General features: G+C 37.9%; 1 pseudogene; it reads right to left on the bottom strand.

The window, feature by feature from the left end:
• LOC107706865 (spermatogenesis-associated protein 20-like) overlaps nt 1-19,402 on the bottom strand; it is a 44,089-nt pseudogene that overhangs the window by 18,316 nt on the left and 6,371 nt on the right.

Here is a 19,402-nt window from a genome sequence, read left to right as displayed (position 1 = left end):
CAGTTAGCAAGCGCTTTTGGAGTGAGAGTGAATTCCGCATTGATTGGTCGGACTCGTAACTCCCAAAAAATCAGATGGGCGGAGATTGCTTTTTAGGCCACAGAGTGGTGAGTTCTGACAGGCTGCATCAGAGCCAAATAGCCCGTTTCAAAATTAAGTTATTTTATCTGCGAATCGGTTTTGAAAATGACCGATACCGATAATCATAAAAATGCTTAATATCGGCGACGATAATCGGCCAGGCCGATAATCGGTCGACCCCTACTTAAAACCTGTAAGGCCAGGTGCGCCAAGCATGTGTGCGTTTGCTCTTCCTGTCATCGTGTGAGAGAAGAGAGCAGTCACAGAAGCGCTGGGGAAAAGGGCAAATGCTGAGCTATGACCTTTAGCCAAAGAAAAAAATCCCCACAAAGCCAAGTCTAAGGCTAACGTCTACAGAAAACTCTGAACTATTTACTAATTATTCAGAAATTTCAAATGTGGTGTGGTGGGTAGCCATTGTCCCAACCCTTTGCCTCGCAGTGTGTGCGTCAGCATGCATAGGTTCAAAATCTGACAACTTGACCTTTCGCTGGAGATTACTTTAGTGAACTCATTAGCATGACTGTGCTCCAGTGCACAAAGCATTCGGTGTAAACCAATGAACGTGTCATGTATGAGAAAAAAAAAAGTCTACATACAGTGCAGGGACACTGGCTGATTTAACATTTGACCTTTTTTTCAGATTTCAGTGTTGCTCCAAATTAATCTATTATATTGTGACATATTAAAAAATACCTTCATTTCAGTTCTTGGCATATTTGTAGACAAGTTTACAATAAACTAAAACTAAGATTAAAAATATATATACATATGATTTTTAAAATGCTGTTTCTTCAATGTGGATTTTTTTTATTACAATTCATTAAAATGTAATAATTAGTGAAATAAACAAACCATTTGGATATTTATTGTGTAAAAACAGAAATTTCCACCACAATGAACACATTTGCCACTAATAAAATTACCAAGGAGAAAACATTAAAAAAAGCATGTGATGTTTGAAAAAAAAAAAAAACAGAAAAGTAAAGTAACTTGTAGGCAGAAAATGCGTATTATGCATTATTTTTATGCATTAAATTAAATAATTTAACTGTATGTATTTTTTGTACATAAGTGCCATGGAGCCTTACCAAGACCAAAAATGTGTGAGATATTGTCACGGACACGCCAGGCTCTTTCACCTATCAGCACTCACAATCATTCATGCTCCAGACGAACAACCCGAGAATCCAGAGACTATCATCCCCACTGAGCTCATTGTTAGCCCGATCCAATGGACCCTAGACGACGACATCGCAGCAGCCAGTGTCTCCGATCCTGCTCCGCCGGGGTGTCCCCCGAGTCACATCTATGTTCCCCGCAGTCAACAAACACCACTCATTCATTCAGCGCACGCCTCCCTGGGCACTGGTCATCCCGGGACCAATCAAACCCTCTCACTGTTGAAAGATCGCTTCTGGTGGCCTGGAATGGCAAATGACATCAGAAGGTACGTGAGAGGATGCCGGGAATGTGCCATGGCGAAAACACCTCGCCACTTACCTACTGGCAAACTCCTACCTCTCCCTGTTCCCCGGCGTCCCTGGTCACACCTGGGGTTTAGATTTCATCACGGACCTCCCTGTATCTGACAATAACACTTGAATCCTGGTTACTGTCGACAGATTCTCAAAGGCCTGCCGTCTGGTTCCTCTGAGAGGACTTCCAACAGCAATGGAAACTGCGGAGGTATGGTTTTACTCATGTCTTCCGTAACTTTGGCATTCCAGAAGAGATCGTATCTGATAGAGATCCACAGTTTATCTCACGTGTATGGAGAGCCTTCTTTTCACTCCTAGGTGTGACCATCAATCTTTCTTCAGGATATCACCCACAGAGTAATGGACAAATGGAACGAAAGATCCAGGAGATAGGCCGATACCTCCGTACCTTCTGCCATGGTCACCAGAACTCCTGGAACCGGTTCCTTGCCTGGGCCGAGTACGCACAGAACTCCCTCCGGCAACCCTCCACGAATCTCACTCCATTCCACCTCTCCGTCTCCCTCCGACCTGGTAATCAAGAATATAACTGTCAGTATCCTCTTCAAGTCCGTTCAAGACTCTAAGTCTGCAATACTCACAAAGTCTTTGATCATCTCCATCCCGAACAATAAACCTGTCTGTTTGATTCTAACTCACCTGTGTATCGAGCCTGACTTCCCGTTACAGATATCATGTTTATCAGAGAATGCTATTAGACACAATACCTGATTTGAGACGCTGGTGAAAATTACAATGTAGTGAAAATATTCATGACTTCACCAAATAAACTAGTAAGACTGTGTCATTTGTGTTTTAATGTTTTGTTTCTGAATGAATAAAAGGGTTTATTCAATTTCACAGTTAAGTTTTTTTTTTTTATTATAACACTTAATTGTTTTTTTAAATAATATTATTTATTTTTACTTTGTTTTCAAGGTTAATAGAAAATATATTCAAAAACATTTTCTGCTGCTATTAGTTTTCATATCAGTGTTATTTTAGTACAACTGAGATACTATTGTAGTTTTTATAAAAATTGAATCAATTTTTATATTTTCACATTTTCCGTTTTCGTGTGATTTTTAGTATTTTTATTTTTTTTTAATTTAGGGCTGCAAAACTAATCCTGATTAATCGCATTCAAAATAAAAGTGTATGTTTACATACTATGTGTGTGTACTGTGTATATTTATTATGTATATATAAAAACACACACATAAATATTTAAAAAGATTTTATATATATATATATATATATATATATATATATATATATATATATATATATATATATATATATATATATATATATATATATATATATATATATATATATATATATATATATATATATATATATATATATATATATATATATATATATATATATATATATATATATATATATATATATATATATATATATATATATATATATATATATATATATATATATATATATATATATATATATATATATATATATACATACAATATTTTTAAATATTTACGTGTGTGTATTTATATATACATAATAAATATACACAGTACATACACATAGTATGTAAACAAACTTTTATTTTGAATCGCGATTAGTCGTTTTGCAGCCCTACATTTTTTATTCATTTTTATGTTAGTTTTAGTTAATTTAGTACATCAAGTTAAACTAATTAAAATGAGAATTGTTGGTAATGGCAACTGTTTCAGTTAACGTTATTTTATTTCAAGTACCTTTTTTATGGTTTTAGTTTCAGCTAACTGTAATAACCCTGCCTCATATTGTATTTCAAAGTTGAAATGGAATGATTGAAACACCCAATTAGAGTGACCTTAATAGTCCTAACAATGCTCTTCTGCAGAGAGTAAAGTACACTTACTTTATGGGGCAAAAATAGGGAGTTGACACAGGAAATCAAACTTGCAGTGTCCTCAGCATCAGGCTGGCCACAGATAACAATCTACAAGAAAAATAAGAGACTGTTACAAAGAACAGAATAACTAACTTGTGAGCAAAAAAAGGCTGTTTGAACCACCAAATGAACAAATGTGAAAAGAATGAAACAGAAGAAAGGGTCAGGACTGCGTGTATAGTGCTGTAATGAGGTGGGCAGGTGTGATGTGGAGCGGGCTTCCCTTTGCAGGACCTCCAGCTTGTTATTCCTCTTACTCTGATGACTTCTCTGCCGCTAGTGAGCTCTGATAGCCATGACACATGTTCACAGCTCATACAATTGTCCGGGAGCTGGAGGAAACTTTGGAAAAATGGCCTGACAGGAAAAACTTTTATCCAGCAGCATCATTCTAGTTGATATGTGACAGATCCAAACGCTAACGGTCCTCATTGTGAGGACTGATGAGCTGGCCATCAATCCTACTGTATGTATCTTTATACCAGAAGCATCAAGGGTCATACTGATATCCCAAAAAAGCTTAGGAATCATGGATCAGACATACAAGTACCTTTCAAAAGTCTTGGGGACTTTAATAAAGCCAATCTCTCCCGTGAACTGCCAAAATACAGACAGCACATCACATGTCCCACCAGAGACAGTAATATATTGGATCACTGTTACACCACAATAAAGGATGCATTATATCGTATCGACCGAAATTAAGAAATATATTGTGATATCAATTTTGGCCATATCGTCCAGCCCTACATCCAGCACACTCCCTCTTTGAAGTGTTGCCATCTGGTCGACGCTACAGAGCACTGAGCACCAGAACGGCCAGACACAGGAACAGTTTCTTCCCTCAGGCCATCCATCTCATAAACACTTGACAATAACTGTGGAACACACACTATTTATTCACTCATACACATTTATCTAACACACATACTCCTTCTACATTTGAATTTGCAAATAATATACCTGTACATACAACTGACTATTGTTATATGCCTGTACATACAATTGTCGATTTGTATATTTTTATTCCTTATTTACTTGTTCTATTTTTTATTTTTTTTTATTTTGTATTATCTGTGTTTTTTGTTCCGTCACTGTGGAAGCTTCTGTCACGAAAACAAATTCCTCGTATGTGTAAACATACCTGGCAATAAAGCTCATTCTGATTCTGATATCGGAGCTCCTAAAATTATACAAAATTTGTTTATTACAGCATTAAACATGGATGGAAATATCAATCAATACAAAAAGCATCCAATGACCAGATGAATCCAAAATGTGATGCAAGGTACTTATTTCCACTTATATGACATAAGAACATATGGCAAGTCTGAGAAAATCATTCAGCGTGGCAAGCACACTCAATCTACTCAGCCTTTCCTCAAGGCTGATGCATTCAGAAGTGACAGTCCCCACCGGAGAGAAGTTCACTTCCAGGTTTCCAGAGCATGAAGTGAGGAGGTTATTCGGTGGGATTTTATTACATCCAGCCATGGTTTGTCACCAGCATATGTTGTGTCTCGCATGCTGATTTGTTGTTTTCCCTGCCAGATTTCTTAACAAAAGTCTTGCTGGTTGTCAACCAGCTTCACTGGATGGTTTTGACACCTCTATGATCAATAGGGCCTTTAACTGAATCTTCCAGAAGGCTTAGTGTGGCCCAAACATGCCTAGGGAAGTTCAGAATGGCTCTCCAGATGCTGAGATTACACTTGCGTGCACAATTGAGAGCTTCCTGTCAGGCTGTATTACTATCCGGTACAGTAGCAGCAAAACACTGGACTGCAAGGACATGCAGAGGGTGGTGCGGTCAGCTGCATATAACACCGCGGGTGTATCGGTCAACCTGCAGGACATGTACACCAGATGGAACAGGAAAATTATTGAGAACCGAGTCTCTTGATCAATGGTCCATCCTCATCTCAGCTCTAACTGGAGTCTGCCTAATTTTCATTTAAAGCAAAAAGCATTGTTCACTAATTAGTTACTACAAATCTGGATGATAAAAAATAAATGAATAAATAATTTGTAAACGATGTGTAAAAAAAAAAAAAAATAATAGTGTTAATACATATTTAAAATTACAATACAAAAAGCATCCAATGACCAGATGAATCCAAAATGTGATGCAAGGTACTTATTTCCACTTATATGACATAAGAACATATGGCAAGTCTGAGAAAATCATTCAGCGTGGCAAGCACACTCAATCTACTCAGCCTTTCCTCAAGGCTGATGCATTCAGAAGTGACAGTCCCCACCGGAGAGAAGTTCACTTCCAGGTTTCCAGAGCATGAAGTGAGGAGGTTATTCGGTGGGATTTTATTACATCCAGCCATGGTTTGTCACCAGCATATGTTGTGTCTCGCATGCTGATTTGTTGTTTTCCCTGCCAGATTTCTTAACAAAAGTCTTGCTGGTTGTCAACCAGCTTCACTGGATGGTTTTGACACCTCTATGATCAATAGGGCCTTTAACTGAATCTTCCAGAAGGCTTAGTGTGGCCCAAACATGCCTAGGGAAGTTCAGAATGGCTCTCCAGATGCTGAGATTACACTTGCGTGCACAATTGAGAGCTTCCTGTCAGGCTGTATTACTATCCGGTACAGTAGCAGCAAAACACTGGACTGCAAGGACATGCAGAGGGTGGTGCGGTCAGCTGCATATAACACCGCGGGTGTATCGGTCAACCTGCAGGACATGTACACCAGATGGAACAGGAAAATTATTGAGAACCGAGTCTCTTGATCAATGGTCCATCCTCATCTCAGCTCTAACTGGAGTCTGCCTAATTTTCATTTAAAGCAAAAAGCATTGTTCACTAATTAGTTACTACAAATCTGGATGATAAAAAATAAATGAATAAATAATTTGTAAACGATGTGTAAAAAAAATAAATAAATAATAGTGTTAATACATATTTAAATATAATAATAATAATAATAAATATAAATATATTCATAGCAATATTAAAAATATGTAAAACAATAAATAAAGTAATTAATTAATTAATTTAGAACAATATTAAATACATTAAAAATAATAATTATATTTAATGGTAAAATAGAAAACAAGTAATTCATTTTAAACAAATAAATACTTGATTTAGAGTATTAATATGTTTTACTTAAATCATAAGAATTGAAAATATTTAAAATATAAATCTCAGAAAGGGTTTATAAAACAAATCAGGAGCATATAGAGTAAAACTGTCAAGATTTGACTTAGACCAAAGACTTGAAACCTGGCTTTGAGAGACTTGAGATTGAAATCTGACTCAACCTAAGGGACTTGTGAACTAATTATTTACTACACTTCTGGACAATAAAAAATAAATAAATAATTTGTAAACAATATTTAATAATAATTATTATTATTCAGGGCTCTAGAGTGCGACCTAATTTCTCAATGGTGCGACTAAAAAAAATCTGAGGTCGCACCGGTGCGACCAGCCGTTCGAGGGGAAAAAAAAGTCTCCGCGACTATGAAAGTCTCTCTGTGGTTCAACAACAGACACACATTAAGCCCATATCGTGGTCTAAACCAATCAGAGATAGCGAAGGGCGGACCCCAAATGGCACGTATGGTCACCCTAATCTATAAAACACATTACATGCCGCGATAAATGCACTGCCCAAGTGTCCCCTCTCCCCGCTGCCTTTCAGCGGCAGGCAGCAGCAAACAGATCATCAGACGAGGCCGAGATGATAATCAAGTTTAACGTTGCCTACAATATTGCAAAAGAAGAACTTCCCTTCACTAAGTTCAAGTCCGAAATAATTCTTATGAAGAAAAATGGCTTGAACGTAAACCCGACGTACAGCAATGATGTCGCGTGCGCCCAATTTATAGGAGTCATCGCAGATACATTGAAAAAAAAGACGTCTGTGCAAATTGCGAACAGTGCGTACATGGCATTCCTGATCGACGGAGACACAGATATCGCCACAAAGGAATGCGTCATTGTGTACGGTCGTATCTTGCGGAGAGGAAGACCGGTGCATATACTGATTGGACACAGGTCGAGCATGCCCATGCCCAAGCCATGTCATGTAGCCTATGTCAATAATATGCCTACCGTCTCGTTACTGCATTAACCATATGTAATATTCTTATCATTGAAAATGAAAAAAAAAAAATAGATTGCATTATAAACTCTTGATCTGGGAAGTAAATGGTATTATCGTTTTTATTTGTTTAATTAGGAATTTATGCTGCCTCAAAGAAAGCATTTGCTGCTCTTGGAGACCAGTGCAGTAACTGGCTGGAGAAAATCATTGCTCTGGGTGCTGATGGTGCTGCTGTTAATTTGGGCAGCAAAGGGGGTGTCATAGCCCTTCTGCAGCAAGAGGCAGGTGACCACATTGTGCCTTTCCACTGTATGCCTCACAGGTAAGACTAGAACTTGTAAAACTGCGGTGTTAAATGCGATGCGGTCGAAAATTTGGGTGCACCTAACTTTTGTGCTGGTGCACCTAAGAAAAAAAGTTAGGCGCACCAGTGCAACCAGTGCAAATAGTTAGTCTAGAGCCCTGTTATTAGTAGTAGTAGTAGCAGTAGTAGTAGATTATGTTAACAAATATTTTTATAATTATTATTATTTTAATAATAATATATAATTAATAATAAATATAAATATACTCATATCATTATAAATAAATAAATAGGGTAAAAACAAACACAAACACATACTTGATTTACAGTATTAGTAAGTTTTACTTAAATCATAAATATTGAAAATATTTAAAAGGGTTTGTAAAACTAATCAGGAGTATATAGCGAAAAACTGTCAAGACTTGACTTGGACCAAAGACTCGAAACCTGGCCTTGAGAGACTTGAGATTGGAATCGGACTCTACCTTAGGGACTTGTGAACATGTCGGTCTTATTGTAGTATTCACAGTCAAAGAGGCTTGAAAAAAAATAACATTTCATTGCCATTGCATCAGTTGGACATGATGTGACAAGTGAAACCGGACATTTAAGCTTCATAGTCAGTAGCTCTGGACCAGACTGCAGTTACCTGTTTGAGGGTGTAATACTGGGCCATGACACTGTGGACCATATCTGGCAGGGCAATTGGCACCTTAATCAGTCTATCAGAGAAGGCAGTCAGTAATTGCTGCGAGCGCTGTATCCAGTCCTGCCAGCCTGTGAGGTGGGAGAGTCGCAGCAAGTTCATGGCCGAGACAGAGTTTGCACTGGGTTCGGCACCGTCCTGATCTGAAAAAAAAAAGAAAAAGCAAAAAGACACAATGCTATTACCAGTCCAGCGTAGCAGCCATGTTTTCAAACACGTTGATGTAAACAGTCTGGCTTCTGGAAAAAATGGCATCATAACATTGATGGTTCCAATATGAATTTAAAAGGAGCCCATTTATCAGGTTAAGCAGAGCTAAAAGTGTCTGATATCACAAGTGAAGTGGCTCGAGCTGTGAGTTGATTTACTTTATCTGCTCTTTGTTTGTGCGTGTGTGCAAAGGGGGTGTTGGGAGTGGGTTCCCGTGCCTCGTGTCACAGTGTAATGAGCTGATTGCATTTGGGAGCTGAGAGGGGCGGAAGCGATGAATGCTGATTAGCAGCAATGCTGTCCCAAGACTCCCAACTAAATTCATGCAGATGATATCAGGTAGCTTGCTCCTTAGAAGACACATGCACCACACATGGCCATTTACTGCATGCAAGTCATGTCAGAATGATTGTATTTACAAGCTGATCGCACATGAACGGCACCACAAATCTGGATTTTCTTAAAGCTTGACAAATTGGGAGTGTATCAGTTTACGAATTATGGTGGAAGAAAATAAGCTTTGATCATGAATTGTAATTATGAGCGTTGGCGGTAAAATTGGTTTGCATAGCTTGTGTGTAGCGTTTAGTGATAAAGCTTGCCAAAAAAGACTAGTAATTTATCTGGTTTATGAGGAGACAGAATATTGTGACCAAACTATATTTCCCAATGTTCTTTTTCTCGCGGCAAAAACATATATAAAGCATCAACTGCAACTCTAATGTGCATCCTTTGTGCTTTATTTTGTTGCATTTACTTTGTAGCTTCCTGAAATGCACTACGTTAGAAAGTTTAGGGTTTAAATAAGATTTTTGTTTTGAAAGAAGTTAATATTTTTGTTCAGCAAGGATCAGAGCTGGGCAGATTACTTACAAATAGTAATCCATTACTGATTACACATTACATGAAAACTGTAGTTAGTAATGTAATATAGGTTATTTTTTTTAGATAATGTATTCTGACTACTTTTTAGATTACTTTTTATCCAACTTGTTTTGTTTCCCAAACTAGGCTTAATGTTAGAACTGCAGTGTATATTTTGACCTCACTATTCGGGGAACAGACACAGTCTTTATAGATTGGACAGCACAAGTACTTCTATCATTTAAGCGGGTAGAACACAAGTCATCAGGGCAGTTATTTGAGATTTGACTTACTAGTCATATGGTTTGTGAGTTGATAAAAAGCTAATCATTAATTAAACACTAAAAACAGAAATATTTAATTTGTTTACCTGCATGCACATGTGACCATTAAACAACATCAAAGTGTACATATGCAAATGTATTGTTAAATTATTGAAATATTAACTTCCTCAAAGATATTTCAAGAAAATATTTCATGTCAAAGTGGTTTGGGAATCCATTTAAAAGAAGAATTTGGGACAAGAGAAATAAATTATCACTGATTTACTGCCATTGTGTGAGTGAAATGTAATCCATAAAAAGTAACTGTAATCTGATTATGAGCATTATAAAATGTAATATATTCTAATTATGAGTACTTGATTTCTGGAATCTTATTATGTAATCCAGATTGGGGTAATGGCTGCTAATAAATCAGCTTTATATATTAAAATACAAAGTATTTACTGTAATAAAATTTCATAATATTATTGTTTTTACTGTGTTTTGATCAAATAAATGCAGCCTTGATGAGCAGTCTTTTGGACTTCATTCAAAACATAAAATATCTTACAGAAACCAAACTTTTGAACGATAATGCAGCTCCTTAAAATGTCTCCTGTCTTTGTGTGGAAGTAAAAAAAGCTAAATAAATTATGACTAAACTCATTGAACACAGCTTTACATGAGGTCAATATGGAAAACAGGCTTTCTATGAAATAGAAAATACAAAACGAAAATCTTTGAAGGACTCAAGCCCAAAATAAAGAAACCCAATAGCTTGATTTTCAATAAAATTGCCTGCGGTTTTTACGAAACGGCAAAGCGGTCTCGTTTTGGTTTTGTCTAGTTTGGCCAAGGCGTAAAATGTAGAGTGGCAGATGCTTTGGGAGGCAATCCGTCTTCCACCGACAGAGAGAGGTGAGGGGACTCGGTTCTGACACGTGACGGCACCGCATGGCTTCTAATGGAGCCAACTCTGCACGCTTGGCTCACTATATAATAGCCCAGTCACTCAGAAAAGATGAACAATCTGACTTATGTCCATTTGAATTTATCAGAAGCAACAACAAAAACATAACAGTTAGCTTTCTCGGCCCTCATCCATATATCATTGGTGTCAGTGCCATTTTCACAGTGCCATCAGTCACTGCTGGTGCAACTATTCGCTCACATCAGCTCGTACTTCCAATTCCTGCGGAGAAAATAAGGAGCCAAGCCATTCGGGACATTAATCCCCGGCACTTATACACTTCGAAAGTATGTGTGGACCTTGTTCTTTTTTGTATTGTCGTGGGAGACAAAAAAAAGAATGAAAAATCATTCTCTCATACCACTTCCATAGCAATGTCACGCGGAAGGTGATGAATGGTGCACAGCGTGAAATAAAAGGGATGTGGTGTTACTTCAAGAAAATATCAATTGCTTTAACAAAGCAGGCTTTGATGTACTGAATCAGTCTTCTATATTGGTCAAGTTCTACCCAGAAACACAGAGATATCGGAATTCATCAGAAGACGGACTGGAAAAGAAATGGCGAGAAAAAGGCAGTGTGCTTGGGTGAGATAGAAAAGAGAGAAGGACACTACAGCATATTAAAAGACAGTGATGAGGTTATGTAAGGAAAGAATGGAGCGGTTTCAGCAGGGTATGTCTGGCTGAAACAGTTACCCAGGCGAGGGTCCATAAGAGCGCAGTGTGGTGGTGCTATCAGCGGTGGAGTAATGCAGAATATAGACCGACAGCTACAGATCTTCATCATCCTTTCCGTGGCTCATAGCCACCCACACATTCCCAAAGCAAAAAGCCTACATCCATAGGCTTTCCACACCCTGAATACAGGGTACTGTTACACGTGATGTCACATTTCTGCTCCTCACCCTGTTTGAGAGCTAACAGCAGCGTCGGATCTGAGGGGGTCGCTGCAGAAGTAGCCGCTGCCCTGGGAATCCCAGAAGAGCTGATCCTGCCTCAGCTGGAGTCCTTCGGCCCACTGCAGCCAGCAGACCCTTTGCGTGGCCTCAAACAGGTCCAGCAGCCTACACACCACAAAGGCGTAGTCATCCAGGAAGCCTGCGATGGGAGATGCACTGGAGAGAACATTATAGAGAACATTAGTAGCGAAGGTCAAGATCTTCTGTTCTTACACAAATACAAATTCAATTTCTTGTTAATGCTGGGTTAACCTACGCTGGGTTGATCGACGTAACTCTGTTGACAGCAACTATGGCTTGCTGCCAATTTACCACAGAAATAATTTAACTCCAAAAGAACAGAAAAGGCATTTACAGTGATACAAGTATCAATGAAAGCCTTGTAAACAAGAGATGAAGGTTCACAGCAGGACATCGAAACTCATAAACTCTATGGATAACTTGAATTCACTGAAAGCTACTTCCTGTGAATGCGTGAGACTTCTGATTCATTAGCCAGTGCAGGTAAACAACTACAAGAATAACGTGCAGAAATTTTAACCAGTGCAGAAAGCAGTTTAACTAGAGATATTTTGAAACTATTATAGTTTTATAATCAAGTTAAAATAAATTAAAGAGAGAAATTTTGCCTTGGCAATTAGCTGAAATAAAAAAAATAAAAATACAAAAAAAAGTTTACGTCTTATATATTTTATTTTTATTTCAGTTTTCAGTAATGATTATTTTATTTTAAGTAACAATTTAAGGTTTTAGTTATTTATAATAACCCTACCCTAACATTTATGGCTGTACACTAGATGAAAGTAATTGCTTTTACTTTTTTTAAACATGTATTATACAAGCAATTCTATCATACCATGTGAATTGCTTACAACACAGTAATGCTTTAAATGTTATGGTCATGTTTCCGAATTGCATTTCAATGCAACTAGTCGCACATTACAGAATTTTATAAAAAATTACATATATATATATGGATGAATAAGGTCAATAAGATGCATAGATAGGGTGAATTTCCATTTCATACCAAGTTAATCAATTGCAGAACAAGCAGGGATTACTGACGGCATGCCACAAACGCAATCTATAGAGAGATACCTTTGACCTGAAATACTAGATTACCCCAACACAGACTCAGGATGTACATTGAGATTAATATTTTTACTTTTTAATTTCAAAGAATCTCATGACTGAAATATCACTGAAGCTCAATGGTTGGATCTAAGCTTTAAGTCCTTTGAAAACCAAAGGAAGTAGTTTTTTTCCCCCTGAAGTTCTCCTAAATTTACTTGTCTAATAAAATAAGAAAGTGGGGGCAGAGCAGTCTCTGTTTACTGAACGTGAATGTTCTTCCTCACCGAAGCGCCGTGTGAACACAAAACAGCCCAATGGGGAAAAAAAACACATCACACACACACAGGGTAAAGTTACAGCATGAATTACATGCTGTTTCAGTCTATCACAATTGCTCATGTCCACATGGTACTTTTTTCTTATTTCAGAGAGCTTCATGTTGATTTGCTGCCAGAATTGGCGGTTGCAATCCATGAAATGAAATCGGTGGGAAATGTCAGACGCAGTGGTTTTGTCTGTCGCACCACTTCTATTATTAAAAGGAAAGAAAAGAAAAACATTTCCTTACAATGAAAGTGAAAGTTCCACTTATATTGTATGGAAAAAGGGGAGTTTGGAATTATATAATTGTAATATGAAATTTTTTATTTATTGGCGATCTGTCTCTTTAATCAGTGAGCGTGACAAAAGGCAGAGTTTCAGAAGATTAAACAGTCAGTAAGTATGACATGCTCTAACAAAATCAAGTGGTTATGAGTTGGTTAGTGGGACGCCACCTTAAGATACAAAAGCTAAGCTCTGTGCATTGACTGAAATGCATACAAAGACATTTAGCAGGACCTTCGTGTTATAAAAGCCATTTGAACTTCCTTTTGAGGTGATGTCACCATATAAGATTGCAAAAGTCTTTGAAGTTTCAAATAAATTTGATTCAGATTGCATCAAGACACTTCAACCCTTGTCCTCAGACCCTTGAACAGAGGTAGCCAGCTGAGTGTGAGGAAACAGATAGTGACAGGTCTGAAGATAGTACAGTGTCGGGAGCAGGACGGACAAGCAGGGTCTAACGCTGGGAACTTAACCTCCATAGTTCTTAGTTCAAACAACTGACATTCCAAGAGATAAAAAAAAATGTCATGAGGTGCCTGTGAGAAGAGTGCCCTCAACATCTGACCCCTACCATGTCATTGCCTCAAGCTGTCAGATCTAATGCACTATTCAAATGTCATGTAAAATAAGTGCCAGGCGAATGTGGATGCAAACCTGGTGACTAGGTACTAAAGATTTGTGCTTCAAAGGTTGAACCTAAGGAGGTCTATAATAGTTGGAGAAGTCTGTTGTGTCAGTGACCGTATCTCAGATGCAAATGTAAGCACAAAATAGTAAAATATCTATTATAATATAAATAAGTCTGGGTCTAGATGGTTATGGCATCTAGCAGCAGGAGCTGAACGGTCCATGCTAACTAGACCTTTATTGGACCATGAGGTAAGTTTCTTAGGTATTCTCGACCCACAGCTCGGTTTATGGGTTCAGAGAAAAATATGACTCCTCTTTTTCAGTTTCTTCTCAGTAAGACAACAAAACAAATCAGCCTGCCAGTCAATTTTTAATGAACAGCTCTCCCTGGATTTTTCCATTCCCTCCTTGTTGGTTCTCTGTATTCTCACCAGGTGATACAGTCTCTTCAAAGTGCAGCAAAGCCACATCCTAACTTCCACACAAACCTGTCAGGAGACCGAAGCTATAAAAAAAAAAGAGCCTAACCTCTATCTATCTCAGGAGCCAGAATGCTTCTTGTTCCAAACTGATAGATCTACTCACAATGTAGTATGATTTTTATACAGCTGAACAAGATTTGGACCATTTGCCACATTCCTTGGAATAACAGCACAGCCACTGGATGGTTCATGAATAATTCACCTGGCACTGCATTTTTACCTGGCCCAGATACTATAGCATATTTCTTCTATTACAATAAAAGGCCCTTAATTCCATTTGAGAGCTACAACAGTCAGGTAACCTGTCTCGTTCTTATCAAACATTCATGCCAGATTTCTCTCTAAATGTTTTCACTGCATGGCACAGGGCTCTTTAAAGGATTAGTTTACCCCAAAATGAACATTGTCATCATTTACTCACCTTCATGTCGTTCCAAACCCACATGACTTTCTTTCTTCCGCAGAAGACAAAAGCAAAGGCTGTTTTCCATGCTCTTTTCCAAGCAATTACAATGAACAGGGTCTAAAGCTTTCAAGCTCTAAAAAGCACCATAAAAGTATAATAAAAGTGGTCCATATGACTCACACACTATATTCCAAGTCATACAATAGCTTTGAGTGAGAAAAAAGGTAATATTAAGCCATTATTCATTGAAAATCTTGAACTCACCAAGGATTGTCGTCATGATAGAAGCAGCTGATGTCTGATTTGTGACTGAAACCTTTTGTATTGAATCGATTCATTTGGTTCACATAAACAGTCGATTCACTGGAAGGGAACATTATCTGTGAATACTGTAAATGTAAGACTATTTCTATTTAAATCTATTATACAGGTGCTTTATTGAAGCTTGAATGCTTCAACCCCGATTCACTTTAACTGCACGGAAGTACAGGTTTTTTTACAATTTCTGACAAAATCTTAAACGGCTTGAGGGTGAGTAAATAATGAAATGTTCATTTTCTTAGAACTATCCCTGTGGATGGATGTGGAACATTAAAAATGAGGAACAAAGTAAGATAGTAGTTCCTCTTAAATGGATGAAATCAGGTGGCCAGAAACACAACTAACTCCCTAGTAATTAATCTTCTTGCTGGGATGCTTGGTAAATTATTCCCTGTGAGGGAAATCCTCCAAAGGAAATCAAAAACAAACGGATGCAGATTTTTACAGCTCCCTTATGCAAACAGACCGGAGCAGAACTACAAGAGAAGAAACATCTCATCCTACGCTAAATTCAAAGTATAAAGGCCAATCAGATGATTACAGAGGGAGTGCTCCTGATTAAACATTATGTGATGTGACAACATGACAAAGCTATTTCTTCATTATCCCATTGCGGAACACTCAATGAAAAACATCTGAAAACAGCCAGTTGAAATCAGTTATAAATGGTGTGTGGGTTAACGAATTAAAAATGACCGATGTGCTGACACAGTGTGTTAATGAGAGGTACAAATAAGAGGTTACCCCAAGAATGAGGCCAGTGAATTTGTGTGTGTCTGTGGGCGAAATCATACGTGAAAAGCTTTTCATACGTGAAAAGCTTTGTATTGTGCTGATTCTGGGTCATTTCTACATTGGCAGCATATGTGCCAAGGCAATTAAGATCTGGATGCAAGACAGAATGTGTGCTGGTTTTCTTGGCCTACTGTAAAGGCAAATGCACCCTCATCATAATCGGTGTTATTTTAGTAGCATTTATATACTACTATAAAATCTATTAAGATGTCAATTAGTTCTTCAGTTTTCATATTGAATAGCCCGGGTGCGAGGGCCCTTTCATCGCTGCTTGCAGCTTTAATTATTTTTATATTTCTATTTAAGTGTAATTTATTTTTATTTCAGTTTTAGTTTTACACCGGTGTTATTTTAGTAGCATTTATATACTACTATAAAATCTATTAAGATGTCAATTAGTTCTTCAGTTTTCATATTGAATATTAGTTTCAGCAATTTTGTTATGGGCTTGTAATTTGTATTATTATTTTTATATTTCTATTTAAGTGTAATTTATTTTTATTTCAGTTTTAGTTTTACAAATTTTAGTACTTCAACTTAAACCTAATTTAGTTTAGCCAAAACAGCATTTCTAATTTTCATTTAAATTTAAGATTTGAATGGTTTTAGGTTTAATTAACAACATCAATGAATATGTAAAAACGTCCCCAATCACCCTTTCTATATTCTCCAATGACAAATTTGCCAAATTAACATCACAATTAAAATTGCCATTTTAAATAGGCTTTTCCCTTCATAATGATGGGAAATTAGACTGAAGCTAACAAACTAGCTGTTTATAATCTGTAACCGTTCTTATATCAGCCTCTCTGCTTTTGCAGGCTAAATAAATTTTTTGGAAAAGCAGAAAATGTTCCTTACACTTGCTCCACCTCCATATTATTTCCACGATAACAGGAATGGAGAATACTCTGGCCCTCTTCATCCCACTTGTGTTCTCGGAGAAAACAAGCTGCCCGCTCAGCTCTTTCCAGCAGAGCCTTGTCGCCCAGCACGGCTCCGACACGTGCAAACCCGGACAACATCAGCCCTGACCAACCAAAGAAATGGGAGTGGACACAGATTACAAGCTTTGGAAAACCTGACCGTGTTCAATTTAGAAAACAAGTTTCTTGGAATGCTGAAGCCAAGGTAAAGGTGCAATAGGTGCCAACCAAGACAGAGGAGCTTTGAAAGAAGACATTAAGACTATAAGATCTAGAGTAGAATGTGTTCGGAGGGCTGGGGATCACTAACAATAGTCCTGTCAGAGCTCCATGTGCCTGTAGCCCTGACATGTCTCATGGCTACGAGAGTGGGCCTATCAGGTTTGATTAATGCGAAGGGTTACTCTGCAGGTAGCAATATCCAGTCGGTATGAATTAAGAATGTAATGGAGCGTAGCTCTGGAAGGAACAGTTTCATTAAACAATGTCTCAGGCTTTCTTTAATTAAGATATCAGCTCATTAGTCACTATTCTTCGAGCTCCAAAGGGGCCTTGGCACCCTGCGAAGGTTTTGATATCCTTTCATTAAAGACAACGAGGGCAAAGACCACAACCCAAAGGTCCCCTCTGTGGGCTTTTAAAGGCTTGGCACCACATCTAAGCTCCCCATGAAAGAACTCTAATAGCAGCACTAAAATGTTAAAGCAAACCCAGTCGGAAAAAAAAAAAATTTTACGGAGCTTGTCGAACACTGGACCTTGTTCGCAAAACGAAATCAATAAAATCGTAAGGATAGGAAGGGGGTACATATAGCTTCAGGGGATGCAAGCATTGTGAATTTTCTTCATGCCTCAGTCTCTCATTGATTAATTGATGGCTGTTTCCATTTCAAAACACCCTATGAAAAGCAATTAACTCTAATTAGAGTCTTTTCCTGGTTCAGTGCTCTGGGATTTCCAGTAGTATATTACTGGTTGACACATTTACTTTGTTTCCAATCAGGATGCGGGAAACTTACCGTACCAGGAAGCTAGCATTTTGGTGTCCAGGTGAGGAGGTGGGCGTGCTTTTCGCACCTTGGCCAGCTTGGCCCTGGCATCGGACAGCAGCTCGGACAGTCTGTCCACACTTATGCCAAAGTGAGCAGCGGTGAGCTCCACTGAGTAACGCACAATCAGCACATTTTGACCCTACAGCTCTCCATGGGGGTCCTACAAAAACACTAAGTAACAAATCAGTAAATGCACATAAAGAAAAATCCCTGACATTAAAAAAAAAAATTTGCATTATATAATCAGCTTTGCTGTATACATTAAAGGTGCAGTAGGAGATCTTGGAAAATGCTAACTTTAGCCTGATAGTACTGAAAGCGAACATCCCACCCTCCCTGCAAATCGCCGTCCAAAGCCATGCCCTCAGTGCATGAACGAGAACAGATCAGAGGACCAGAGACAACATTACTACAATACATCATGTGACATTCACCGGTGAGAAAACTTTATAGTACAGTTAGTAACAGTACTACAATACCAGGAAGGAAGATCAGGTTGTTGATGTTTGCTGCCATTTTCACTCTGTCTGCACAGTGTACGTGAATGCGCTAATGACATATCCTGTCTGCGCGAACCGGGTGCGCAGAGGTATGCAAATACATATGTTGACAGGCAAGTAGGAAAGCCAATAAAAATGCTCTGAACGAGCGTTTTGATTGGACGAACATTTCTTGGTCCTACGCCTTCCACAGAATATATAAATACATATAAATCCATTTAGACCACTTAAAAGGAGACATATTATGCCCCTTTTTACAATATGTAATATAAGTCTCTGGTGTCCCCAGAATGTGTCTGAAGTTTCAGCTCAAAATACTCCACAGATCATTTATTACCGTATTGTCCCGAATATAAGACAATGTTCTACTGTTAATAAGATTTTGGTAGGCTACTATTAGATGGATAGCCTAAATGTCCTAATTCAGATGGGCTACCTGTGTTTGTTTTTTTTTAATGGTATATAAAAAAGTTTATATTTTTTAAATGTGAAATGCCTATTTTGAGTGGAAGCAGAAACACGCTGTTTTTCGTGCCTGTCTCTTTAAATGCAAATGAGCTGCTGCTCTCCGCCTCCTTATCCAGAATAGTGCTGCGCCATTACAGCTCGGACCTGCTAAAAAACATCTGTTATGGTTCTGATTATCATATTTATTGCACTGAAATCATGCGGTTTAAATCATACGAGTTTAAACTTCTTATATACGGTTTTCTGAGAGCACACATCTGAAGCACATGGACAGAAAGCGGCTGTCACAGCATGTGAGTATTAAACTAAGTTCTCATT

This window comes from Sinocyclocheilus rhinocerous, unplaced genomic scaffold (assembly GCF_001515625.1).
Source record: "Sinocyclocheilus rhinocerous isolate Xijiao unplaced genomic scaffold, SAMN03320098_v1.1 scaffold144, whole genome shotgun sequence".
NCBI classification, from domain to species: Eukaryota; Metazoa; Chordata; class Actinopteri; order Cypriniformes; family Cyprinidae; genus Sinocyclocheilus; species Sinocyclocheilus rhinocerous.
Note: the sequence above shows the minus strand (reverse complement) of the source record. Positions and strands in the feature narration are given on the sequence as shown.